A 26,582-nucleotide genomic window follows, 5' to 3' on the forward strand; every position below is an offset into this window, starting at 1 on the left:
CTTGCTTTTGTTGCACATCACACACCCAAGCCCAGGCTTTGATGAAGATTCACCTCGATGTTGCCTCTCTGTAGGCATCTCATGGGGTCTGTGCTATCTGCTGGCAGCACTGGGCCGTGCTCCATCCCCGTGTTGGGATAGACCCGATTCCTGCAACACAAGTAATAAACAGTGCCACGTTCATTAGGTGCCACTAAGCAGCAAAAGATCAAACCACCCCTCCGCAACATGTATGTCGTGTTTGTCTCCAAACATTTTGCAAAGCAGAAGGAAAACAAACAGCAGGGAATGGAAATGGAGCAAGCGTGTAAAGTTCAATGCAAAGTGGAAGCACAGAGCTGGTACAGAAACAACAAATTGGGACTGATGGTCCTTTCACTATTGCCAAATACTACGGGACAGGCTTGTTGTGAGGAGGGAACCCTGACATCACTTGCCTTTGGTTCCTGTTGTAGGGATTATTGTTTTAAGCTGTGCTTAATTGTCATGTCTCCACAGCCACATCAAAAGCCGAGAAGATTAGGTTACAGGGAGTGTTTGATGTCAAAATACAAAATAAATAAAAGGAAAGCAGAAAAGGTACCTATTTTCCATGATGTCTAGTGAGGTTTTTGCCTCAATTTTTTTTAATTTAATTAATTTATTTTTGCAAAGGTTGCACTTCTTTAGTGGCAATACTTCATTTGCTTCCAAACAACTCCACCGCTTTCCTGCAACAGCTCAAAGGGTTAATAGCCCCCCCTTTGATGGCAAACATGGTATAATTAACGCAAACTTCTTAAGTATCCTGGTGACCTGTAGATGGCCACATGAGAATTTTGTTATTTACTGACTTGCCAAACGTTTATTGCTTATAGCAGGACAAGTGGGAAGCAGGCATTAATTCTGATGCTGTTATCTGTGATTGTGTGTAAAGTTCATAGCAGAAAGTGCCTATATGTCAACTGCAATTAAACATTTCCCAATTTTTTTAAATGAATTTCACGTTGGTGGAGGGATTCGACTGCAGCCTTGCAAACTGAAATGCTGCCCATGGCAGAGGCACAACACAGCACAACTTCCCCTTACCTACAGGCTGAAAAAGAAAACAGTCAGGCGCTGTGGAGCACTTCATCCTTGACTTCTCCACTGAGATGGTCAAAGCAGTACTGACAATGGCATGGCACAGAAGGAGATTTTGTGGTGCGACATCTCCACTTGGAAACCAGCCTAAAAAATACCAAAAACAGAGCCAAAAGTGGCTATCAGGTGAATATGTTCATTTATTACCAACCTGGGCTGGATTAGAACACATGACCTAGAAGTAAAACGTTTCATTTAGCCCAACTCCCTGGGCCATCTGGTCCTCGCAAGTAAACATTTCTAAGTGAGATTAAGTGACTGTTCTTTAAGCATGGTGATCTGAGTGCAAACCAGGCTGCTCTGGATCTAACAGATCAAACCTCAGCAGCCGGCTGGTGCCGATTCAGAAACACCCTTTGGTTGAATGGCACTGGGTGCAATTCTCTGCAGCGATTCTTGGTTCAGTCTGAGTGTCACTTTCAGATGAAAAAAAAAAAAAAAAAGAGAATAAAATTAGCCACCAGGTAACACAATAGAGAATCAACCCCTCCTGCAAGGGAAGGTTTCTACACACTGCAGAGGGAGGGAACTGCTACTGTTTGGTCTATAAAAACTGCATCAGGGAAGTATAATGTTAACCCAGCCTATATGGCAATGCCAAGGAGAAACCAGCTACCTGCCTACATCCTGCTCCCACGCCCATATGGTTCTGCACCCTCAGCTGCAGGGAGTTACTTGCAGGAAAGCTGGCTCTGGTTCATGAGGGCCAATGGCATCCATAAATCACTTGAAGTTGAGCCTGTCAATGTAGAGTGTGAGCATGGACTTGTTTCTTCCAAACACTTCTGTGCTTCACCAAAGTCTTCCTTAGTTGCTTTGTTTTCCTCTAGAGCTCGACTCCTTGTGCCCACCCTCCATCACAAGAGAGGATGCAGCAGATTTCTTTGCTTGGGACACAAGAGTAAAAGAACATTTATGTTGACTGTTTTGATTATGATTATCTTCCATTCACTCCCACCTACCCACTGTGGCATTTTGGTAGCAGGTTATACTGCTGGAGGGATTTTTGGGTGTCTCTGGAAACTCCTAAAGGATTTTACTGTAAAATTTACATTCATTTACCACCTCCTACTGTAATTCAGTTCTTTCTGTAATCTTTTTCTTTCCCCCTTCCCCCTCACTTTTTGTAGCCCCAAGTAAAAGTACCCCATTTTGACAGTTGACCTGTTAGAAGAGAAGGGAGCAGACAGACCCACATCACTCAGGTAACCTCTGTGCCCACAGGCATCCTGTGACACTGCAGCTCTCCAGCTGAGCACAGATCCAGCACAGGGAACACGTTCCTGGTGACGACGCATCCCAGGAGACAGAGCACTGCCCTCCTGGCGCCAGGGCTCACCGCGATCCTCCCACGCTCACTTTCTGATAACGAGCAAAGGTGCACGACTCCGTGCCTCAGTTTCCCCTCTGCGAAACAGGCATCTCAAAGACACAACCTGCCCTATCAGCTGCCTGCGAGTGCTGACTCGCTCATCCCAGCAGACTTCTGGGCAAGTCGGAACAAAGCTCGGCGTGTGGTGTGTGCTGCTAGGCATCGAGGAAGGGCACAGCACTCCTCTCTCCAGGTTAGAGGCTCCTCCCTGTCCCCTCCATGCAGCTGCGTGCAGGGCAAAAGTGACACATCAGAGGAATTAGTCATTGCTCTGTGCTGCCCGCGTGCTCCCCGTGCTGCACACAGCCAGTCCATTGTGAAGCCACGCTGTCTCCATCTCCTATGCTGTTAGCTGCTGGCCTTCCTTTCACATGCTCTGATGGTCACTAGAAAACTGCAAGAGAACACAGTCACCGTATGAAACTAATTTGTCTCCAGGCCTTTCCCCTCCTCCGCCCGCCGTGCTCTCTTGCTACTTAACGCTTAAACCAGCTGAAGTTTACAACAAATCAAAGCCTCCCTATAGGCCCAGATTGTCTAAATACAGAAAACAGGAAGTGAGTAACCTTCAACGGGAAATTGTTCATCCGATGGAGGCCAAGACCCAAGGCCTGGCGCTCCTCGGTCCTGCCCTGCAGAGGCAGCACGGCGGTGCTGAGCGACACGGCGCAATGCGGGAGGAGCAGCTCAGCCAAACTTCTAATATGGTCAATTTGCAGCCACTTTGAATGAGAAGATGGTGTAGGACAGCAGATGGGCAGCTGGGAGGGTTGTTTTTAAGGAGATTGGGGATGAGATGGAGAAAAAGCCAAGGGTGGAAAGACATAAGAATCCAAACCTCCTCGGAAGCTGAAGGTGGTAAGAGTATTGCAAACACTTCCAGCACAGAAGGAAGGAGGAGATGCGTGACAGCCACTTGGTGATGGAAGGGAGAACACTTCATTTCCTAGGCAGAGCGAATAATGATTTATTTTTGTAGAGTAACTTGCCTGCTTTGCCCCCTAAGGAAAGATCCCAAATTATTTTACCGGTTGTTTATCTAAGTGTTATATTATTCACTACTCAATTGCAACCATTACTGGGGTGGAACACAGCAGCTGTTTAACAACTCAAAACAATGTCCCCTTTTTTACTTTAAAGGAAAAAAAAAAGGAAGGTCATATTAATATCCTTTCTAACTGAAGGTGAACTTCTTGTTACGTGCTGCATCCAGTGATATAAAGCTTTGCTCACATTTACACTTCTGCCAGAATCCCCCAAACTCCAAAAACCAGTGTACACAAACACATCCAGCCATGCCTCAGCTCTTCCACCCTAGCTCTGGACAGGGCCAATGGACTGTGTGACACAGAGCAGCCCCTGGCCCATAGATAGCTTTCTTCTGACCCTTTGGAGCCTGTTTATCCTACAGGCTTTTTTCCACAATGACTTCACCAGATTTCTTATGGTTTATAGGAGAGAGTAAAACTGGATTCATGGCATTTGCTTCACAGAGACTTTCTCTCTTGCACAGAGATGAAGCTTAGTTAGATGCTTTGCTAACAAACCAGCTGGCTAGCAGAAAGATGCTCTTAATTAAACAGCCTCTCTGGGGAGAACTCTGTCTTTTTTCCCATCGCAACAGGTTTCCTCTTTGTCCTTTGGTGGGCAGGTGTTGTCCCACTGGGACATGGAAAAGGGCAGCCTCTGATCCGACTAAAGATATTCCCATTGGTAACAGATCAGCAGGGGCATCCCTAAATTGTGGGAGAGTATGCCTATCTTGCTTCACTGGCTGGTGCATAATAGAGCTGGCTCCCAGTGATACATCCATGGCTTTTAACAAGAGTCCTTTTCTCCAGAGGGGTAATGAAAGGGAAAGGAACCTGGAGGGCAATGTCTGTGTCTGCCATTGCCAGAAACCACAGCTGGTCCTGCAAGTGATGGGAACGGAGACAGCGCTTCTATCCAGGAAAGATGCAAAGAAATGCTTTCCCACTGCATTATCTGCTCGCTTTAATCTCTTTCTCCACCACTTTCACACCAGGAAGCGAATTTTGCTCCAATGGAAGGTGAGATGCAGATAATCTCAGGGAAGGAAACAATACTTACTGTAACCCTTGGACTCAGCCAGCCTTTGGTTCTTTCATGTTGATGGTTGCAGCAGCTCTGACCTGACTCCTTGGGATCGGGTGTGCAGGCTAAAAGAGGTTAGGGAGCTCCAGGCACACCCCTAGCCTGGCTGACCAGGGAGCAATGGTTGTGACCTGCCCAGCAGAGCCTGTCTGCCTGCAGTCCGTACATAGCAGGGAGCAACTTTTCCTCTACTGACCTTGCACTCAAAAGGACTGAGATAATACTAGCAGGGATCTCCAGTACATTTCCTTCTGTCTTTCCAAAGTGATCCAGGAGGCAATCTATCCAGAAATATGGATTCCAGAAATCTATAATGAGCTCTATGCCATCTGATCCAGGTGGCATAGTGCCTCTGCTCACTCTGTTAAGGTAGGATTTACCACCTCACAAAGCATTGCAACAATGCATTAAAGAATGAATGCATAAAGCTGACAATTGCTGCAGCTAAAGAATGCAGCTGTGACTGCAAACCATGCCATAGGCACGTTCACAAAATATACACCAGGTTTGTCCAGTGAAGGAGATTCTCTTACCAACACTGTTCAGTCACAGGCTCTTTTAATTTTCTGTCTGTGGTGAGACTCCTTTGGTCAGTGTCATTCCAGCTCCAGCAAAGCTGTCCACAAGGGACCCATGCCTCCTCAGCAAGGGTCCTGAACCCTTTAAAGAGTTAACCGTGAGCTCCAGACTCAATGCACAGGAATGCAGCCACCTCAGATGGAGTCCCACCAGAGCCAGCCTTGAGCACCACACTGCCTTCATGGGAGCCCATACAACTCTGAACTCAACAGCAACCACATTATGTTGCGTGAGGATCAGCAGGAACTGACATGGGACCAGCATGGGACCAGATGCTCCCATTTTAAATCTCATTTCACTTTTTCCCCCCCCACTGTGTTATTCCTTAGTACCCCACAAAGACTGTGCTTCTTTGGCCTAAGCTCTCTGCACCAGTTGTGCATCTTTTCACCTGCACCCTCTTTCTCGGAGCTCTCTTTCCAATGTCTCTCACATTTACACCCTTGCAGAATTTACCTTTGTGGCTCACAAACCAGCCATGTTCCTTTACTTCTGCTCCATTAGTGTCTATTGGGCCTGGGAAGACCAGCCATTCTCCTTGTGATGCCATTGCTGCATGCCACTGTGTGATCCATCCCTGTCAATGCTATAGCTCTGCCTGACATCACTGCCTTGCTGGCGTTCCTACAGCCTGCTTTCACTTTTAGTTCCAATGCTGAACAAACCCAGCTCTTCTCTTCATGTACGCATATGTATGTATTTATACAAATACACCCCACCACAAAAAGAGACCTATTTTAAAGGTTTAATATGCTCCAAGTTCTGCTGTGGAGTCTTCCTCTTTTGTTGCAGCTGTGGTTTAGAGGCAAGCTTTGTGGGTTTGCAGGAGTCCTTGGATGCCTTGGGAAGTGTTCTGCAAAAGCGAGCTTTCTCTCCATGTGTTCTGCACTCCAGCCACCAGGTCCTGAAATCTCTGTGCACAGGATTTCCCCTATTAAAAATGGAGACAACGCCTACTTGCCTTTCAGGCAGAGCTTCTGATTGATACTAGTTCTTTATAACTGCAGTATCAGGCAAAGAAACAAGAGTGCCAGCTAGACTCCCTCCTACATCATCTGCTCTATGTGAGCCACAGCACAATACCAGGATGCTCTGAACAGGCTCAGAAACACCACCTCACAGCCACAGAAGCCCTGGCTACCTGATGTAAGCTGCTTTGCCACAGCTCTGCAAAGAATAAGACGTTAGCCACTGCCTTAAATGTCTTTATGCATGACATGAAAGAAGCAATACCAACTACCTTGTAGAAATAAGGGAGAGCCTACAAGCACTAAACAACCGTGAAACAATGAAGGCTACACCCTCTGCCTCCCTTGTGCTAGTCCTAGTTACTCACAAGAGAAAGTAACTGGCTTAAAAGAGTTGAGGATTAACCTAACACACCTGGGTACCACCTGCTGCTTTACTGGCTTCAGCTCACAGTTCTGTGACAAGCTGGGCGCTTGACAGCAATATCCCTTTGAAATACCAGATTTGCTAAGGGTTTGGAAAAGCCTTGCTCTAGCACAAGGTAATTGGCAATATGCATGAAGACAAGCCTCCTGGGGCTGGCTGGCAGCAAGGAGGGGATAACTTAGGGAAAGAAAATGCTACAAGCACAGCACAAGGCACACTCTTCATAACCAAACAGCAGCTTAGCCCTGTAGAGTTAGAACAGTGTTAAGGTTTCTCTGAGAGGCAAAGCACTGAAAAGAACAACAACAACAACAACAAAACCCCCAAAAAACAAAAACCAAACAAACAAAACAACAAAAAAAAATCACTCTACGAAGCGACAGAAAAGTTGTCTCAAGGTAAAATGCACATTTGTCCAGCCTTGCCTACTTGTAGCCTGATGGAGAGGAGGTGAGATATGAGGCTGAGCAATTTGCAGCCTTCTAGTTTCCTCTCTTCCACCTCCTCCTCTCGTGGGAAATGAAAGAGACCTCTTTTGTGGAAGGAGGGAAGTAGGTGTGCAATGAGAGTGTGTGCTGGGAGCAGCCCGGCCTCGTGGGAAGGATTCCAGCGTGCAAGCATGTGTGCAGGGCTGCGTGCTCACACACACACGTGTGTGCACAGTTATGCTGAAGTGCTTGGGGCCGGCCCAGGGCCATTTCTCAGAAATCTCCTCATGCGTGTCTGAAAAGGTGGATCAGGCAGCGGAAGCGGTGAAACCACCACCATGCCCAGGCCCCAAATGACTGCCTTTTCTCTCTCTCTTTTTTTTTTCTTCTCTTTTTTTCAGCTCCCCCCACTCCTTCCTCCTTCCCTCCCCACCCCACCCTGTTGAACCGCAGCACCAGAGCGGCAGAACCTGATGCTGGAGGAGAGTGAAGGAGGCAGCCACCGCCAGCCATCATCCAGCTCCCTTCTCCCTGCTGCCATCCCACTGCTCTAGTAGCACAGCCCCTGCCTCTGTGAAGGCTCAGGCCTGGGGGAGCATGGCAGGAAAGGTAAAATGAGCTGATGGTAGGATAAAAACAGTTTGGTTTTCTTTCTTCCCTCTCCAAAGCATGGCTAGGTTATTGTCTTCTCCCTGGGTGAGCTGCATGGGCTATGAGGCTGAAGAGAAGATGGAGGCTTGGATGAGAGCCTCCTAGGGGACAGCTTCAGCTGCAAGTCTCCTCCAACCAGTATCACTCCATCAGGCCTCTGTTAGCCTATTTCCGTTATAACGGGGACAAAAAAAAGGTGTGTCACCATTCCTACCCACCACATCGGGCAGGGAGGGGGGAAGCATGGCTGGAGCCCTCACTTCTGTTTACTGCTCTTTGTTAGCAGCAAAGTTCTCCTCTTGCCATGCTTCCTGATAGCAGTGGGCCAAGCAGCGAGACGGTGGCCTGACCCCCCCCATCTGCAGCCTAAAATGGCGGTCAGGACAGGCCTCAGCCCCGTGATGGCGGACAGCCCTCCGCCATCCCCACACAAGCTCTCACCACCCCAGCACCTTTCCCTGAGGGAAATATACTGGATCTGCATCATGTGCTGCAAATTTCCTCCTCCCGTTGAGGAAGAAATGCTGGAAAGTTATAAAGGCCCAAACTCTAAAGGCAGTTTTGGCAACGATGTTGGAGATCTGCTTGATAGAGCACATTCAGCTCTTCTAATTTTGGGGCACTACTGAATCAAAAATAAACCCTACACAAAGTAAAACAAGACAATTTTTTACTTTGCACATTTTCTGTATAACAAAAGGTATTGGATGAAAGAAGGGAACGTGGGAATCTACAGAGTGGAAGGGTGGAAGTGAACACTGCACCAAAAAAAAAAAAAAAGTGTAGTGCCAAAGGAAAAAGAAAAATAGAACAATGCATTGAAAGGAATTAAGAAATTGAGGTGTCACCTGAGGTTATCCTGAACTCTACCTTGGTGTGAGGAAGATGGAGTCCTTATGTGGCACAAAAACATAAAAGATAGGAAAAAGGAGTAAGTAAAGAAGGCAAGAAATGAGAGCGTGCAAAAGCCCACTCAGAGATCTAAGGACTAAAAAGAAAACCTTTAGTAGAAATGGAAAACAGGGAGGCAACCAAACAAGAATATTCAGTCAGTTAAAGCTTGCAGGGAAAAGATAAGGGCAGCAAAAATGCAGAATGAGTTAATTATAGCCAAAGGGATTAAGGAGAATAAGAGGCCTTTTACAAATATATCAGGGGAAACAGAAGCACTAGGTAGAAGGTGGGTCTGTTAATAATAGGTCAGACTAGGGAAGGAAAATAATGAAACAAGGGGACAAATCATGCCAAGAGCTATGTGGGCATCTTCCTGCTACCAGACAGCCTGGGACCTCCATAACTGAGGTAGGGTTCAACCCAGAGACTCTCATCCACGAGGACACATCTGAGCTGGGTATGGAGATGTGCCATGAAGCTCTGTGCAACAACTGACACCTTCCCTGAAGAAATCAAGATGAATATTTTCAGTGATGTAACTGCCTCAGTTAAGGCAGGCTCATACAATAAAACAGCAGGGGCTGATGGAGGAGAAACAGCCTGGATTTTTGCAGTGTAGGAGGCTGAAAGAGTTAAGGTTATCCATGTATGTGGTGCAGTGGCTTCAGAAGAAGACCTAGCTAAAACATGTCCAAGTATCTATGGGCCTTTCTTTGACTTGTGTTGCTTTAGCTAGGTTATTTCTTCTTTGTCTGCCTTGGTCAGCCCCACAGACAGCAACCAAGGGTAACACCCAGCAAATCCCTTAGGGCTGGAAGCAGAGATTGGCACGTATTAGGACTCTGTAAAACTTGCATTTCACTGACTCATGAGCCAAATTCTAACCTTTTAAGAAAGTTTGCGCAAGGATTTGAAGCATTTCAGATATGCACACATTCCTGCCATCAGGATTTTGGCTTTCTCCCACTCCAGAAATAAAATTTGGCTCCAAATCCCAGGTTTCCCTCTCAGTTCCTATATAAACAAGAGGCTCAGCTAGGAAAACGACAGAGTATTTATATTTTGTAAAAGTTAAAAAAAAAAAAACACAACAACACATCAGAGGATAGAAACTATTTTGCCCAGCTCTTTCATAGGGGGGAGCTCATAGCTGTCTTGCCTGCGGGCTGCTGGAGGCTTTCCCCAAACCAGACCCCTCAGGCATCCTCCAGCCCCCATCTGCCAGGCAGGAAACAAAGGGCCAGCGCCTTCCTGGCAGGAGACAAGGTGCCAACCTGCCTGTCTCTGTTTACCAAAGGGAGGGATGTTAGCTGGGTGTGAATGGGGGCTGTGTCCATGGCTGGGCGGGGGCCATTTGTCCTCCATTCCTGACTCTCCCTTCCGCCACTCTGGCTGTATCCCTCTGATTTTCACTTCTTTTAAGTGCTTTAGATATTTAGCAGGCTGATGAGTAGAAAATAAAAACTACGTTTTAAAATAAGACTCTATTTCTGCAAGGGAAAACGGGACAGCCTAAACTCTTGTGAGCCATTTCCCCACAGCTCCATCCACCAAAGATACAGGGTGCTTTAGCCCATGGGTCAGCCATGCAAAACACACAGGTCTTACACAGGGCTGAGCATGTGGCTCTGTAGGCTGGGCACTGACACTGGAGGCTCATTCCACACCCATCCACTCAAGTCCCCACAAATGACAAAACCACTGCTGACTCCCTTCCATTTTTTCTGTGTTGTGCATTGCAGGGTGAAGTCAGCACTCTCCATCTCCCTGTTGCCTCTTTGCACTTTCAACCCGAGTATGTAAAACTACAGGAGGAAAGAGAGGTTAAAATAACAGCAGTCAATAATTAAAGACAGAGAATATACTGACATTTATAGGTCTTCCCCTTCCACCAGTTGTGCTTTTACTAACATGATCTCTATTGGGTGTTATGTTAGTGGGACTCTCCAAAGAGTCACCAAGCAGGAGATCAGAAGAGCTATAACAAAAACAGTTATATGCCATCATTGGGAACTAGATCATCACTGAGGTCCTATCCATCCCAAGCCATTCTGTGTTTCTACAATTCTGTGATTTGGCATTGAACCCTAAACTGAGGAGTGACACACAGGTGATGCTGAATGCTGAATTTATAGGCAAGTATACATGTTCCCTCACCTGTGTCCCTCCTGGAGGCTGGAGGAGGGGCAGAGTTTGGTGCTCCTAGCCCGCTCCTGCCCTGCGCAGAGCCATGCTGCCACAGAAATAACTCCCTTTATTCCTCTTTTCCTTCTGAGCACCCCTATCTCTCCCAGCTGCCCAGGAATCGGTTTGTAAAATCCAGTCAGCAGGAGAGGTGTTGTCACAGGAGGGAAAAGGAGCAAGGAGCCAAGAAGCTTCAGCACCGAAAGGAGCAGCTGTGGCGGAAGGCAGCACTTGGAGTGATCTCATGAATCAGCCATGACATTATCTGCAGTGAAATGCCTGGGAAGGGGTTTCCCATGTCCTACCCTGACCTGCAAGGTTGACTCCATGGGGGCCTGAAGGGCATTTTGATTGCCAAAGACAAAGGCTAGATCAGGAGGAAATGATATTTTATTTAACCTCTGCGTCGAGGTGGGGGCCCGGGGGGAGGGCAGAAGCAGGGGGGAGGTGACAGAGGCGTGGGGATAATGCTGGGGGATTCACAGCAGATAACTCTGTAACATATGGGCTTTCACTAAACCACATGTCCCACCAAAAAGCCAATTTCCCTCAGTGTGCTGTCAGTTGCTGCCAGGGCAGCTTGCTCCGTCAGGGCTGTGCTCTGCCATACAACGCCCCGTTCGGTGCCAATATGGAATTTCCTTTTGGGAAAGGGTTGCAGCAATTGTCTCTCCTATTTATACAGTGCTTTCCAGACAACGTGCCAGAGCCTGGAGCCCTTATACAGGCAAAGCTCCCAGGGACACCCTGACTTGGCTGCATTGTCAGCTCTGAGCACTCAGCACGGTGTATGATCAGGCAGGGGACTGCAGACCTGTTAGTGCAGGGAACAGCTATCCCCAAAGTGCCCCATTCCCAAAGTGCTCATAAAAGAAATCGGCATCAAAAGCACTCTGGAGCGGTAGTGTGGGGTGAGCTTACCTCCTATTTAGAAAGCATTAGATCTACAAAGGCTTTAAGTATCTTCCTGATGTGACATGCCTGTAGGAAGTTGCTGTAGATGTCCTAAGGACCCGTGTGATCTGAGGGTGGGAGGGTAAGCCTGGAGGGATGGGAGCACAGGGGAATGCAAGAGTGCCTGGGAGGGAGGGTGGTGGGCTTTATGCAATCGAGCCCTGGAGGAGAGGTGGGGGGTCATAGTGGTACAACCTGCAGTACCAGCAAGGTGAGGCCACGGCGGTGGAGTTAATTCTGGTCTTCCTCTGATGAGCCTGAGAGCTCCGCTCACGGCTCACGGAAGGTAATGTGTGGTTCTGAACAGTTCCAGTTTTGCTGATCCTCAGCTGACACAGAAACACAAGTGAGGTAGACCAGAAGTGTGAGAAAGGGTAAAGGCCTTCCTTCACTCCAGATCATTTTCTCATCAGATCAAGTGGGCATACAGTGGCATTTCATTACTTCTTTTGGAAGGCAGTTTCCATACTTCTTATACATGCATACATACAACCCAGGATGTATTTTGCCAGATTTCTGTTTTCACCATTAAGAAGAAAGCAGTCATAGCTGTCAGTAAGAATTCTCACAAGTGCAAAGGACATAAAAGTGGCACCCCCTCCCATCTTCCCACAGTACCAAAATATCACGTGTCAAAGATGCTCCTGCTGAGAGATGAATTCCCCCTTCACGCAAAGTTCGGGGACTGAGGATTGTTCCAAGTGTTTCTATTTCAGACACTTGGTCTTTGACCAACTCATTGCACTTCAGGCTTGTGCCGAAGACCTGAGGACCATATTTGTTTGTATTCCCCCTGCACTCAGGGCCCTGATTGCATCTGCCTGTGCAAAACTGCAGCCCGCCCTAAGCACGTTCCCCAGATATGTGGTTCCTTAGAGGTCCTGGGTAATTCGGGGCAGGTCAGGCACGCACCAGCTCTCTGGCTCTGCTGTGCAAGGAACCCACAGCACAAACTGACCCATGGGGAGCATGACCCAAAGTGTCAAAACAGCACCTTTTACATTTTCCACTGCCACCAAACCTGTTTGACTGAATTGCAGGTTAAAAAGGCATTGTGTTTGTAATTGTTGGGCTTTAGAGAGCATGTCTTTTCCTTTAATGAAATACCTCGCTCATTCCATTCGAAAAGGAACCAAAGACTTCTCAGGTTTATGATAAAGTTGTAAAAATTTTATTTACCCCATATTTCCTGCTGGGTTATTTATGAGGCATTTTGTCAGCTCTCATAAAACTGCCTAGTAAAATATATTTTCTTACCAAAAAAATAAAATCATTTGTGTGGGACATCTTGAGAGCAGCGAGGACAGAGTTAATGGGATACACACACGTTCCGACCCTGGGAGAAAACAAAACAGAACAAAAGCCAGGCATTGTTGTGCTGTATTAGTTAATAATAGATTTAGAGCTGAAATCCTGCTCCCACTGATGTTACTGGAAGTTGGTCCTTAATAGAAAATAATCAGAGAACCAGCTGCCATGAAATACCGAGCCCCAAAGTGAACCTGAAGTGCATCAGAGTCCCTCAAAAACACATTTCTCCTGTTGGAATTTCACAACAAAGAGCAGCTTGGCAACTTTTTACTTCAAATGCGGTGACTTCGATTTCACTCTGGGAGAGATTCAAATTGTCACTCAGAGCTTGAACTCAAGGTCAGCTGTTTGTTAATAAAATCACTTTTACCTAGATAAACTTCAAGGTGCACAAAGAGAAGCTCCTTAACACAAAGATGAAGGAAATCCCATTGTGGCAGCTGCTGTCAACTAGCTCAGGCACAGGAAAAGTATAACCCACCCACTCCAGGCACAGCTGGGGGAAATTTGCCTCTCTTGGAGCACTGCTTCTCAGTTGTGTGTCACATGTTTGCATCTGCTCCGTTCTTCATGATCTGAATTCTCCCATTTTCTTTATCCCCAGCAGTGCTTATGTTCCCTAATCCCAGTGGGAAGCTTGGAACACTGTGTCTGTAGCTCTGCATTCCTACCACCCTCATTTCAGCCCTTGCATCACTTACCACGTGCAGATGGGTTGGACTCAGGTAAATCCTCCTTTTTTTCCACCCAGGAGCTCAGCAAAGGTATTCTAGCTGGGAGGCAGCAGACATATAAAGGAAGCAAGAAAACAATGAATAAAAGGCAAAAGAAAATAGCCAAGGAGAGTTGTTTTTAAAATAACAGCAGCTAGATGCTGGGAAGCGGTCAGAGGGCTTTTGTTTGGTGCCTGCACTGTGCTTGGCACAACACAGCCTCCATGCAGCTGAGCTCCTTACTCCCGCTGCCGTGCAAAAGTAAAGCAGCAACAGCAGAGCATGGGAAACAGGCAAGCAGCCAGGTTTGGAAAGGTATTTAAGTGTCTAAAGGCACAGTGGGATATTTATTTACAGCTGCTGGTACAGGTCCTGTTTCCTACGGGAACCATGGAGCATTAGGCTCACAGTGCCAGTGCTTTATTGGTGCCACCAGGTGTTACCTGTGCCTTTAGGTACATGCAGAGCTGCTTTACGTCTTGACAAAGGCTTGTTTATAAACGTTGCTCATACTGTGGGTTTGCTCTCCTGTGTGCCTGCACCGTGCTTCTGCATGCAGGCTCAGAAGGAAGCGGGGAGCTGCCTGCTTCCCTCTGGGGAAAGCACAGAGCATGTCCGTAATGTGGGATGTGCCAGGCCTGAGTGCTAGTGGATGGCTGCGGAACAGGCCGTGGTTTAAACAAACTGGACCAAACTCCAGCTCAGCCCTGCCAGAAATGCCTGATACTGATACAACAGAAAATGAATTCTACAACAACTGTGTTCTCCCTAGGCAGTATTCTCCCTAAGCTAAGCTTTACAGTGACCCAGTGAGCACACTGGAGGCAGACCCACCTGGAATGTTTGTCAGCTGTCAACAAGATGCAGAGGAACTCCGACACAGAGGAGAGGGCAGATGTGTCTGCAGGCTCTCTGGATGTGGCTCTGAGTGCTGACTAGATGGAGATGGAGACGGAAAGCCATTTCTATTCCAGATATCAAACAAGCTCTCAGGGAAATTCCTTCTACAGCCTAATTCATTTAAAAAGAAAACACCTTTGCCTCCCAGCTTTCAGAGGGTTTTGGCATCCCTTACAACCAGTGCAGTCAGTCGTTCCAGAATCAACAGCTTTTGGTCAATGACTGACAAGGAAGGGCTGCTTTGCCTCCGTGCAGCGGGGAGAAACCAGCAGACATGTGGCAGACGCTGTGTTTGCACTGGTGGGAATAATGCTTTCGACTCAGCTTACGAAAGGTGAGCTGGCAGGATGTTAGCATACCGCACGCTTTGACAAACCGCTGGTGATGAGAGAGCTGCTGCCCGCCAGAGAGACCTGGCCCAGGGGAAGGTTCCTGCCCGTCCCACCAGCCTATTGCTACCAGTGGGGTACATTCCAAAACTAAAGCTACAAAATGCTTCTCCCTGCACTCTAGGCTGGCACTGGAACGTATGGTGCTTAGGCTCGAAACCTGGCACTGGGGTAATCCCTAGGAGAGGAACATAAGTGGAGGCAGATAGCAGGGATGTGCAATAGCCCTCGTGGAGGTCTCTGTAAAGCTGCCATTGACTGGGGTTCTTGTCAAATGGCAGACACGAGGCTTATAGCTGCTTTTTTTCCTCTTTGCAATGGGCTGTGTTATTTCTCTTCCCCACTGCCAACTGGCATCAGTGACTGATTCATTTGCACCAAACACAAAGATATGGGCTCTCAAAAGCCAAGCAGGACTCTCACCTAGGGAACGTGCTGGGGCTTTTTAATAAAGTTTAGAGAAGCATTCAGGCTTTTCCACCATAGTAGGAGAAGATGAAATTCTTTAATTGTTTGTGTTTGGTAGAACTCATATAAAAAGAGGATTTGGGATTTTGGGGAAGCTTTAGAGCTGAGTCTGACCTTAAGCTGTGTTTCTGCACAGCATTGCACGCTCTCACACTGTGCTCCCAGCACCCACCCTGGGAACAGCCCTCACTCGCATCCCCCTGCCTTCAGCACACGGAGTGATTCAGGGAGGCAGCAGTTGTTTTATCCCATCACTAGGACAAGCTCTTTAGGAGCCTGTGCAATATAAAAGCTGTGCTGTCATGCACAAACGCTGTGTCTCATCACAGACCAACGAGGTCTGACCTGCTTGAGGTTCAATACAAGCTTAGAACTAACAGTGACAACATGAGATCTAGGAACACAAACACAGCAGCCAACAGCCCAGATGTGCACTGGTGATGGCACATGAAGCATTTGAATCTGGATTTCCTATACCACAGATAACCTCACTAATACTGCAGTCAGCTTGTGTGGCATCTCTCAATCTTGATAAAAAGAAACTAGTTTGATTTTAATTGATAGATAAGGGGAACACTGGGGGCTGTTTTGATTTTTCAAATCTTGAAAATCCTTTCTGGGTGGGAACTCAGCCCTCCACCTCCTTCACCTTACATCCCCAAGTCACTCACACAGACGATGAGATGCTTCTCCCTTTTAGGCTCCATGCGTTTCACTGCCATTCTAGGTATTGGAGCATTGAGCAGAAAGCAATGCCAAAGCTGTGGCACAAGCACAGGCTTGAAGGTGAAGTGCAGAGCAATTCCTTTGGCTGAAAGATGCCAAGATGCTTGGCCCCAAATGCCATCTGGCACAAAGTCTCACTGAGAAGTGGACCATCTTTCAGGACACGAGTGATGGGTTAACTCTTTTCCCAGTATTATCCTGAATGGCAGAAATGTTCAGCAGTCAGTGTGGCATAGGCTAGTTCAGTTTTTCATGCAACAGTTGCTTCTACCACTATTAAATCATATGGCTCTGCTAGGACCAGCCAAGATCTTCAAACCAGCAACAGCTATGGCTCAGTAGTCAAAATTTGGCTCTGCTCTCCAACCCGGAGATGAGAATGAATGACTTTCACCTCCTTGAACCTCAGGAGTGTGGGGCCTGACCTAACACTGCAGGAGTGTAGGGGTGCCCAGCTGTGCACGTTTGAGTCAGGCTGAGCAGATGAACCTGAAGCTTTTCAGGGCAAGCTGGCAGAAGGCAGAATTATCTACAAACTGAAAAATGCAAACAAGGAGGAAAAAAGTTCAGTTTTGCATCCTGAAAGAAAATGCAAATCTTGGTTGGTTGTTTTTTTTTTTTCCTTTTTTTTTTAATTTTTATTTTGAACGTCAGTGCCAGTCTTCTCTTTCTGATTTCTACACCTTTTGGCATAGGAATGAAACCAGTCTAATCTCAGTCACTGGCTGAGGAATGCTCAGGCTTTCTGAAGTCCCAGCCCACTTGGATAGCTGTATTTCTGAGACAGAGAAACAGCAATCTTTCTCCTTTTAACATCAATAACACCAGTTATTCTCCCAAAGAATTATTATCAACAATTCCTTTGCTATATTTACAAAGAAGCGGGGCTATTCTTAGAGAAAACACTAAAAAAGCCATTTTATTCAGCTTTCTTGGCAGTTATACAAAAATGTAAGGAATGTAGTCAGTTAAAAACATCAAATCCCCAGCACGAGTCTATAAGAGCTTCCCTAATGCATATTTACAGTATAGAAAGCAACCGCTTTCCTGTTTTGTAGAACAAACAGGGAACCTTCTCTTTTCCTCTGAGCTGTTCCTGAAGACCAAACATTAAGTTTGACACAGAATGCTGCTTTTAATGGTGCAGACTGTAAAATTTAATGCCTAGAAAATGGAACTTTATACTACAGCCTTCTTTTCCTAAAAAGGAATCGAAGGCGAATTTTACTGCGGGTTTCAGGCAAGTTCTGAATTGGCAGCCCAGGATATCAGAAAAAACCTTCAGCCACAGCTCAGTTTGCCATGGCAGTGCTCACTTGTTCCATGCTGCTCCTCGCCCTGACAAGGACATGCAGCCCTGGGAGGGGGCAATCATAAGTAGGGACCTTGCCACTGTCCCCATACGTACAGCAGCATCTCAGGGCTTTGCTCCAGCCTTTGTGTGCAATCAAGAAACTCTTTTTCTTAGGGCATTACTTATTGCTCAGGAAGGAGGCTGTGGCTCATCTGGATCACAGCTTTTCTGGTGATACTGAAAACAAAAGAAAGACGTGGGTTATCGCTCCAGGTTTGGTTAATGGGTTTGACTCTTACCTGGTGAAAATGGACAGATGCTTCCAATATTGCTTATATTGCACAAACACCAAATGGTTTCCAAATGGACAGTAGTTCCTTTAAAGAACAGTCTATTCCGTGGGGAAATAAAGACATTCAAACTCTTGGGGTTTCATAAATCGACTGGTATAGACAACATACTGCGAGGCACACTGATAGAGACACAGGTATTCAACCTCTCCCTCTTTCTCATCTCTAACTCAAAACTCCATTTTTGGCTTCTCTAAGTCTGCCCATGTTGGAGGTCTCTGGAGCCAGCTTGAAACTAAAGATCTAGAAAGGCTCTGGATTCCATTCCCAGCACTTCAAATGCTCTCAGGTGTCCCAGGCCATAGGGAGACTGGAAACCTCCTCCTCCAACCCCACGCTGTATCAACATTTCCTTTACTCTGCCACTTGCAGACCCGCTGTTTAAAGACATGTTTTTGGCATGTCCTTCCTAGTTTAAGTTGCACACTGTGCTTGGCTCAGGCAGGTGACAAAGCTGTCTTTGCAGCATGCTTCAAGCCTTTGTTTTTGCAAACAACCCTACCACAATGTGCTGTGCCATGGGGCTGAATTTGGCCATAGTCATCCTCCAAAGACTCCTCTGGGCAGATGATGCAACCCTGAGCAGATTTCTATAGGCTTTTGTGATTTGTGCTGCAACCATTGGCTTTTCTTTCTGTTTCAGAGCCATCAGAAGCCAGCAAACCATCATCCTGAGTAAGCCAGGCAAGAAAACGACCATACTTGAAGGAAGAGAGAGGAAATGAGAGATTCATCCAGGTCTCTGGCTCCCATTTGCTGTCATGTAACAGTTTCATCATTGTACGAAGTGTCAATAAGATACCAACAGGGTAAACAATTGTCAGACAGATTTTCACAGAGCCAGTTGACTGGACCATGGCTGCTTTGTACACAATGCCAATGCAGTGTCATTTCTAATGGGGGAATTTATACAGTGTAATTATGTCAGAATTTGCTCCAGGCTACACACTGTTGCATTATAAACCTGGCCATTGCCATGCGATTAGTCAGAGCCTTAAATAACACTGAAAGTAATTATATCAAGCAAGTAGTTGTCAAAGGCTGACAAAGAAAAGTGGTGAATTCCAGCGCTTGCCACATACCGGCCCTGGAGGAGGTTAGCTAATGATGATGGCCTTCATTGCTGGAGGGTTGGGTACCTGAGGCCACGTCCCCATCAGCTGACTCACAAAGCGTTTAAGGACCCGTTCGTGGGGCCCTGTAATTACACAGCAGAGAGGACTCCTTTGCGTGAGTTCCGATAAGATTCCCAGATGACTGGATTTAGATGCATGTGATTGAAATGCAAAAAGCGGGGAGCTGCCTCACATGGGAGCACAGGGCCAAAGGGGCTTTGCATCAAAGAGATGGCTCTGCATGGTTGCAGGGGTAGGTGGGTGGCTGCGTTTCTCTCCTGCCCCTGCAGCCCTGCACAAAAACACCATCACAACACCATTACTCTACAAAAGTGAGGAGACCATTCGGGAGGGGCAGAAGAAGAAGGATCAGAAACAACTGCTGGATTAAGGGCAACAGATAGCCGAGCTGTGCAGTGCTCCTATTTTGCACTTTCCAACAGAAGAGTTCCAATCTGTTGGCATCCTTGGATTCCCATTTCCCAGAGAGAAGAACACAAATCCTCTGCTTTCCAAGTCATGCTGAGCTTCAGGCCTGTGAGGGGGACAAAGCTGGCTGCTATCTCCCTTGCTCTGGCCCTGGTCCCTCAGGGCTGTTACAAACTATTCCAGTTTGCAGCAGCTCTCCTGAGGGCTACAATAATGGCTGGGAATTACTGTCACGCAGCACCGCTTGGCCTCGCTCAGCCCTGAGTCACATCGGGCGCTCCCCCTTTGCTTCGCCTTCGCTTTTCCAGTAAATGCTCAGTTGGACCCGGAGTAATGCATTCAGGCTTCATCCCTCAAGAGCTCATGGTATCTGAGGCATCTGCGACACTGCAGCAAAATCACAGCCAGAACCGCTGCTGCTGCTGGTGCCTTGCAGTATCTGAGGCTGAGGTACTCGAGCAACTGTACAGACACACTTTTAGAAATAGGGTGGATAATTCATGAGAAATCCCCACTACTTCTGCTTCTACCTGGCCTGAAAAGCTACAGAGACCAACAGCAACTTGTGGTATCCTGACATTTCTGCTTTTGTCTGGGATGGGAATTGAACCAGGCGCTAGATTGACAACAGAAATTACAGAATGGCAGAAGATGAGGCAAATATTTTCAAACTGCAGTAATAATAATAATAATAATAATAATAATAATCATTCCTCCCTTTGGTTTTATGAGCAGACATTCAGAATAGTTTTCACTTGCTCCAGTCCCTTCCACTGACCTGCAGGGATGGTGACAGGAGCCCTGGGCCGTACATCCTGTTCCAGCTCCATGAAGAGGTGCCTGTCTGCAGCTGCTGCTCATGGATCCCATCCAGAGGTTGCCACCTCTGCTGCTCTGCCATCAGAACTATTTGTGTCATCAGCTATTTGTGTCATCACTTCTCTGGCTCCATCGAAATAGTCCTGCTCAGAGAAGATCTGAATTAAATTGTCTTTAAAATATAAAAGCCACATAAGTCTTTGCTAGGATAGGACTAAATGAAGAGCTGTTGTTAACCAGCACAGTCAGGTCAATGCCTTGAGCAAGAATCAGCACAAAAACACAAATGAGATACATACACCAACATTAACAAACTGTCCTCCATTATCCCCACTTTCTATCCTATTTCTTCATCTTAGCCGCTAGAGAATTGCCTCCATCTGTTGGGCTGGCATAAATCTAACCCAACCAAAAATGACTTTATAAATGACTTTTTTTATTATTATTCATGTTATTATTTGCTGCTGAGTATCCCGAGCTGGCTCAGTGCAGCACCCATGCAAGCCAAAACCCAAATAAAACGTTATAACAAGGTGTGTGTCTTTTGAGGTCTTAGTCTCAAAATCTGCATCACCAAGCTACTATGAAAATAAAAGATGCTGCGGGCAACAGAGCAGGAATTGAACAGAGGTAAATTTGAGTTTCAAATGAGAGAAAGAAGGGGGTGGGGTGAAGAATGAAGGGTGATGAGAAAAGAGATGCCTTTTAGGAACAATGCACCACTGTTTTATGGGACAGGATTTCTCTTGAGTTTCTTGAAGTCTGATAATTTTACATCCACTTCTGGATGTTAATTCCCGGTCATTTTAGCTCATGTCATCAGGTGTTCTAATAGAGCCAACTCTGTAAAGCTGCTGCTGAATTTATCAAATGTGCAGTCACATACGTGCATACATTGTGTGCATTGACTGTGAAAAAGGAAGTCAAAACCAATACTCCAATCAAATTTTCCATCTGAGGTGTTTTGCCTCGCTAAGTAAGATAAAAGAAGCAAATCTTAGGGGAAAGGTAATCCGATAATGTGGCTGGTTGGTTTGCTGTGATTTACCCTTGGTGCCAGTGTGCTCTGGAATACCTGGATGTTTTGTTTTGAACTGGGGTTTTGGCAGCAGGGGTGCTTTTTTGCTAAGGTGCCCAAGTTGTTTGTTTGCAGGTTTGCCAGGTGAGTGGGAATATCGCTCAGCACTGGGGGCATACAAGAGCCAGTTTTGGCTAGCATTGGCCGTGGCCATTCTGGCCACCGAGATGGTGAACAAGCAGACGTGGTCCATAGCAACCATGTATTTGGCTGCCTTTTACCAAAGCAGAGCAGTGAGAGGTGCCACTGGCTGAACATCAATCACCAGTGTCCCCAGGATATCCAGCAGTGAGTGCTCACAGAGCAGGTCTCACCAGAAAATTGGGTAAACCTGACCCAATTGAGGCTTCCACTGAGCTTCTTACCTGTGTGTGGGATGCTTGTGTCCCTAGCTGTGCTGCTGGACTTTGGCTCTTGTGGCCTTCAGGCTGCTCCAGTCCCTTTCCTGAGACAGCTCCTGGAAGATGTCAGGGCTCTCCCCACTTCTTCCAACTCCCCCTGCTTGAAGGAGAAAGAGAAGTAACTTTTCTTTCGTCTTCAGGATTCTAATAATAGTTGCAGAAGTTGCCGTGCTACAACAGCCCATGGCAAAGTGAAGCTCTGCTGCACAGGTCCCTCGCTGGCAAGAGCAGGTAGAAAACAAGAAGAGTCATAACTGTGTACATACAGGTGCTCCATATCACAGCCCTGTGTGCCTTTTCCAAACAAGTGAGGTGCTGGTGAATGTGGCTTCCTGATGAGAGGGAGCCTGGAACCTGCCGTGGTCAGTATCTCTGGACTCAATGATTCTGCCCCAAGGAAGGACCCCAAGACCTGACCAGGCTGCACCCAATCCTGTAGGGCTGCTGGGCTTTCTCTGACCCCAAGTCCCTCTGGCTCCTCCAGCAGCAAATGGCCCTGACACAGCTTTGCAGGGAGCAAGCAAGGCCATCCAGCCTCCTGTTCCAGGACGTGCCAAATTATTTTGTTCCCTTTGCCATGGAGATGGAGGGAACAGATCCCTGTAAAGCTGAGGGAGCATCAGTTGGTGACAGGTGGGGACTTAGGGGCCTTAATCCTCAGAGTAATAAGACCCCATCATGGACTGTACAGAAAAGATGGATTCAGACAGCTTCACTTTTGGTTTCCACTCTTCAGCCATCTCTCTCACCTCTGCAACACTACATCTCTTGTATTGCAGAGATGCCACATTTTGGAAGGAGAACTCCTTAGCCCAGCAAAACCAACCTTAGCAAACTAGGAGGGTTTTTGACTTGAAAACTGAGGGGGAGAGAGAGGACAGGGTGCACTGGAGAAAAGGGACGAGAGATGGGTGGGAAGGAGGAGGTGAGTGGCACAGCGTCCTGGGAAGCACAGCCAGCACGGCTGCTCCCGGCCCCCAGCCTGGTGCAACTGCAGCAACATCTGTTCCACTTGAGCTCTGCTCGGTTAGTGGCATGTTTGTTTAATTGTGGGCCCGGTTTGTTATTTTGCTTCCCATTAGGAAGCTGAAGAAAGGAGGAGGAGGCTGTTTTCATTCTGGTGAGCATTTCGCCAGCACAATGAGGTTTCTTTCCATGGCGCTGGGTAGTCAGAACTCGCTGTACAAGGCAGACGCCTCTGAAGCCCATTGTTCAACCTGGTGCATTAAGGGCTCACACTTGTAATGTTGGCGCTGATCCCCTTCTCCCATTGTGTGAGCAGAATGGGCTGAAAAAGGAGAGCCTGTCCTCTTTATCTGGTAGCAAGGGAAGGAGGCAGAGGCTGCGCTGCCCGCCAGGGCTCGATGCTCCTGTGGCAGTGGGGGGATGCTGTGGACGTGTCCCTGCCCACTGCTGGGAAAGTCACCTAACTTTCACTCTGCTGCAGCTCCTTGGCCTCCCTCCAGCTTTCCCAAATTCACCACTGATTATTTTGGAAAAAGAGGACTTCTTCCTGCCTGGTTGTTCAGTCTTTTTGTTTGTTTGTTTTAATTAAAAAAAAAGAGCATTGTTAAAAAGTGTTTTTTTTACTGCTGGACAAACAGCCCCGCAGCTCTGTGCACAGTAGTCAGAGCATGGAGAGCAAAATCCCTTTTATGCCATGCCCTACCAGCGAGGAATAACCATATCAGACCAAGGCAGCACTATCAGAGGACTTACACGACATGGGCATCTCCAGGATGAGTCTCTGGGAAGTATTTGGGTTTGGAGGAGTTGCTGTGAGATGCAGGTGTGCCTTATGCTTGTCCTGTTGGAAGCCTGCTGAGCCAGCATGGAGCACAGAGCTGTACAACGGTCTGACAATCTGTGTGCAGCATAGTTCTCATTCTCCATCACTGCTCAAAACTGGAGCCCCCAACCCAAACCATTGGACTCACCCTGTATTTACTGCAGCGAGGCACCGAGCCCACTAGGAGTGTTTCAGACATCTGCCCGAAAACAAAACAAATACCTTTCCTTAATGCAATAGATGGGTTTAAAAAAATGAACTGAACATCAGAAGCTTAAATATAAACTTAGATTAGTGAACAGGCAATACAAACAGAGCCCTGACTCTGCAAACATTTATGTATGCAAGAATCCTGGGCACTCGAGCTGAAGGGGAAGGATCGTGTATCTGAACACACTCATGAGGATGGTGTCGTTGCCTTGCTGGAGCTGCACGCAGACCCATTGTCACAGAGCTCCCATCAGCAGGGCAGAAGTGCAGCCATAGCTTTGCCAGCCACGTTCTCTCGATTTTCTGTACAACACAAGGTGCAATTTGCCAACCCAGCCTGCGGGTGCTGCCTGCGTGGATGCTCCGATCCCAGCTGGCGGGACGAGGGCCAACACCGGCACCGCAGCCCCGCTCAGGGGGCTGACAGCACTGTGACTTCACTCAGTTTAAGGTCCGCACGGAGCGAATACCAACACGAGGTCTCCGTGCTGCAGGGCGAGCGGAGCTGGGAGGCTCTGTTACAGAACAACTGTCCATTAGCGCAGGAGGCAGCGCAGATGCTATCTGGCTGTGGTATTATCCCTCACTGTTACAACTTCACTTTGGACAGTTAAGATCTTGATGACATTATGAGTGGGGCTAGGGGCAAACCGCGGCCGCAGCCAGATTAATAGCGTGCACAGGGCTGATACCTTTGCTCAAAACAAAGCGAGTGCTGCTTTGCTCCCGAACTTCCCTGTTCCTCCCCGTAGCCAAACTCGCAACCGGCACACCGAAACGAGGCGGATTTATGCACAACCCCCTAAGTCAACGCGTGGCCGAGGGATCGCCAAGCGACGCTCGCACCGAACACGAAGCAGCGATGCTCACAGCATCCCCGCGTGGAGCTGGGATGGCAGAAGCCCTTTCCCATCGCCCAGCTCTCCCAGCACAAACCTCTCCCACCCCACGCCTCGCCCACCCGCCGCTCAGCCGCCAGCCCAGGGGCGTGCGGTGTTTGCTTAAGCCGGGGCTGGTTTCACGTTTTCGCAGTGATATGATAATTGCGTTTAGATAGCCCTGTCTCTCTCTGCTGGGCTTTTCACAGGGCTCTCCTGGCCCCCAGCAGGGCTCATTTAAAAGCGGCTCCGCTCTCAATGACACGCCGCAATGTTTTCAAAAAGAAACAAGCAGCGAGCGGCTCGCTGGAAAAATAACAAAGAGACCCAATTACAAGCAAATGCGTTGAAGGGTCCCAGGGCCGTCTGTGGGCAAATTAGGGCCAATTAAAGGTCAAAATGATTTAAGGTATAAGGAGAGAGGGAAGAGAAACAATTGGCCGAATTCCTGCACAGAATAAGCGTCTGCTGCTCAGTTTGAATAGGTTTTAGCGCCCAAATGATGGAGACACTTCAGAGCTGAGGTTCTGCCCGCTGTTTAAAGTGGGTGTTCGTGCCTGAGAAAGCGGCACAGAGGGCTGTCTGGAGATGTGCTGCCAAGCTTTGCATATGCCTTCCTGCAAAGGCAGCTTGGAGCCATAAACCCGAAGTCTGGAGGCTGAGAGGCCATGCTTGGCCACATCATTTTTTTCACTGTTAGAAGTCTATTCGGTTTTGATGGTTAGGAGGTGTTTAAAAAGTCACACTCAGCTGATGTAGCATAGCCCTCCTGCAGGAATACATCTTATCTCCTGCCCTGTGTACATTCGTGCACAGGGAAAAGCATCTCTCCCTGACCTCAGCTCCTGGGTAAGCTCACCTTCACCCACCTGCAAAAGCTGAAATCTCACCCAGAAGCAGCCCAACATCTGCAAAGCAGGCTGGGGATTTCACACGGGGTTTCCTTCCAGGCTCAGTCTTTCCACCCGCAGCCAGCTCAAACCCCAGCAATGCTGCAATGAAAATAGAGTGATAAATACTGTCACCAGTGCTATTTAAAACCAGAGAACATGTTCACCCCGCTGCTTTCTGTAGGATTTCGAATGAAGATTTTGGAGGAGATGGCTTTTGCACTGTCGTTTTTATCCAGAAACAAAGAAGCCTGGAGAAGGCCTGAACTTCTGCTGGCTCCCTGCATCTCCCCTGCTTTGCCATGGGTGGTTCAGCAGCTCAACCATGCTTAGAGAGCTGCAGGGCTGAGCGAGTAGCTCACTGCGTGGCAGAGGGAAGGCAGGGAGCGGTGGAACCCCAACACAGCAGGGTGGGCAGCGTGTGGTTTGGGTGAACAAAGCCACGCAGGTGGATCCAGGTCTCATTTCAGGCTCATCCTCCTGCCACTGTCACATTTTAGTAATGGACAGAAAAGTAAAGAAATCATAGAATGGAATCTCAGAGTCAGAATAATTAAGGTTGGAAAGACCACTAAGATCATCTAGTCCAACCATCAACCCATCACCACCATACTTCTAAATCACATTGCTCACCGTGACATCTACCCTTCAAAACCTCTAAGGACGGCGTCCCCACCACCCCCTGGGCAGCCCGTTCCAGTACTTCACCACTCATCTGAGAGGAAATTTTCGCTAACATCTAGCCTGAACCTCCCCTGCACAACTTCAGGCCGTTACCTCTCATCCTACCAAGAAATGAAGCACTTTTTTCTTTTTACCCAGAATTTCATTTTATACATTTCTGGATGAAGAAATACTGAAACTCAGGGGGAAGACTCAGGGCAAAAGAAACGCAGACATAACATTTCGAACAGCATGTGCTGCTGGCTGGCTTTGTATAAGAAGGCAGATAAAGCCACCTGGGACAAGATGGCACAACCAATGCTTCCCCAGTTATTCATCATCTGTGACATCTTCAGCATTGCCTACCTGGACTGTTTGGAGACAGCCAGTTGTTGGCTACACATTTTCTTACAGTCCTGCTCACTAAAAACAATCGAACAAACACAAAAACAACCTTTAAAAAAC

The 26,582-nt window shown here is 47.5% G+C and overlaps 3 long non-coding RNA genes across 3 annotated transcripts in view; all 3 read right to left on the minus strand.

Annotated features, from left to right (window-relative positions):
• Positions 1–8,397, minus strand: LOC109369932. The gene is made up of 4 exons (XR_004161300.1): positions 3,333–8,397; positions 1,739–2,888; positions 1,069–1,209; positions 1–150 (listed from the first exon to the last, which is right to left on the minus strand). It is a non-coding gene; the product is annotated as an uncharacterized LOC109369932 (long non-coding RNA).
• A 64-nt stretch (positions 8,398–8,461) lies between these two features.
• Positions 8,462–16,787, minus strand: LOC116217167. The gene is made up of 3 exons (XR_004161301.1): positions 14,553–16,787; positions 13,707–13,778; positions 8,462–13,030 (listed from the first exon to the last, which is right to left on the minus strand). It is a non-coding gene; the product is annotated as an uncharacterized LOC116217167 (long non-coding RNA).
• A 74-nt stretch (positions 16,788–16,861) lies between these two features.
• Positions 16,862–26,582, minus strand: part of LOC116217168 — a 20,936-nt gene continuing 11,215 nt past the window's right edge. Inside the window, exons 6-9 of the long non-coding RNA XR_004161302.1 lie at positions 25,434–25,556; positions 21,652–23,675; positions 20,168–20,351; positions 16,862–17,732 (exon numbers count right to left, since the gene is read on the minus strand). This is a non-coding gene — a long non-coding RNA (uncharacterized LOC116217168). The remainder of the gene's footprint in view (positions 17,733–20,167; positions 20,352–21,651; positions 23,676–25,433; positions 25,557–26,582) is intronic.

Source organism: Meleagris gallopavo, chromosome 14, assembly GCF_000146605.3.
Source record: "Meleagris gallopavo isolate NT-WF06-2002-E0010 breed Aviagen turkey brand Nicholas breeding stock chromosome 14, Turkey_5.1, whole genome shotgun sequence".
Lineage (NCBI taxonomy): Eukaryota > Metazoa > Chordata > Aves > Galliformes > Phasianidae > Meleagris > Meleagris gallopavo.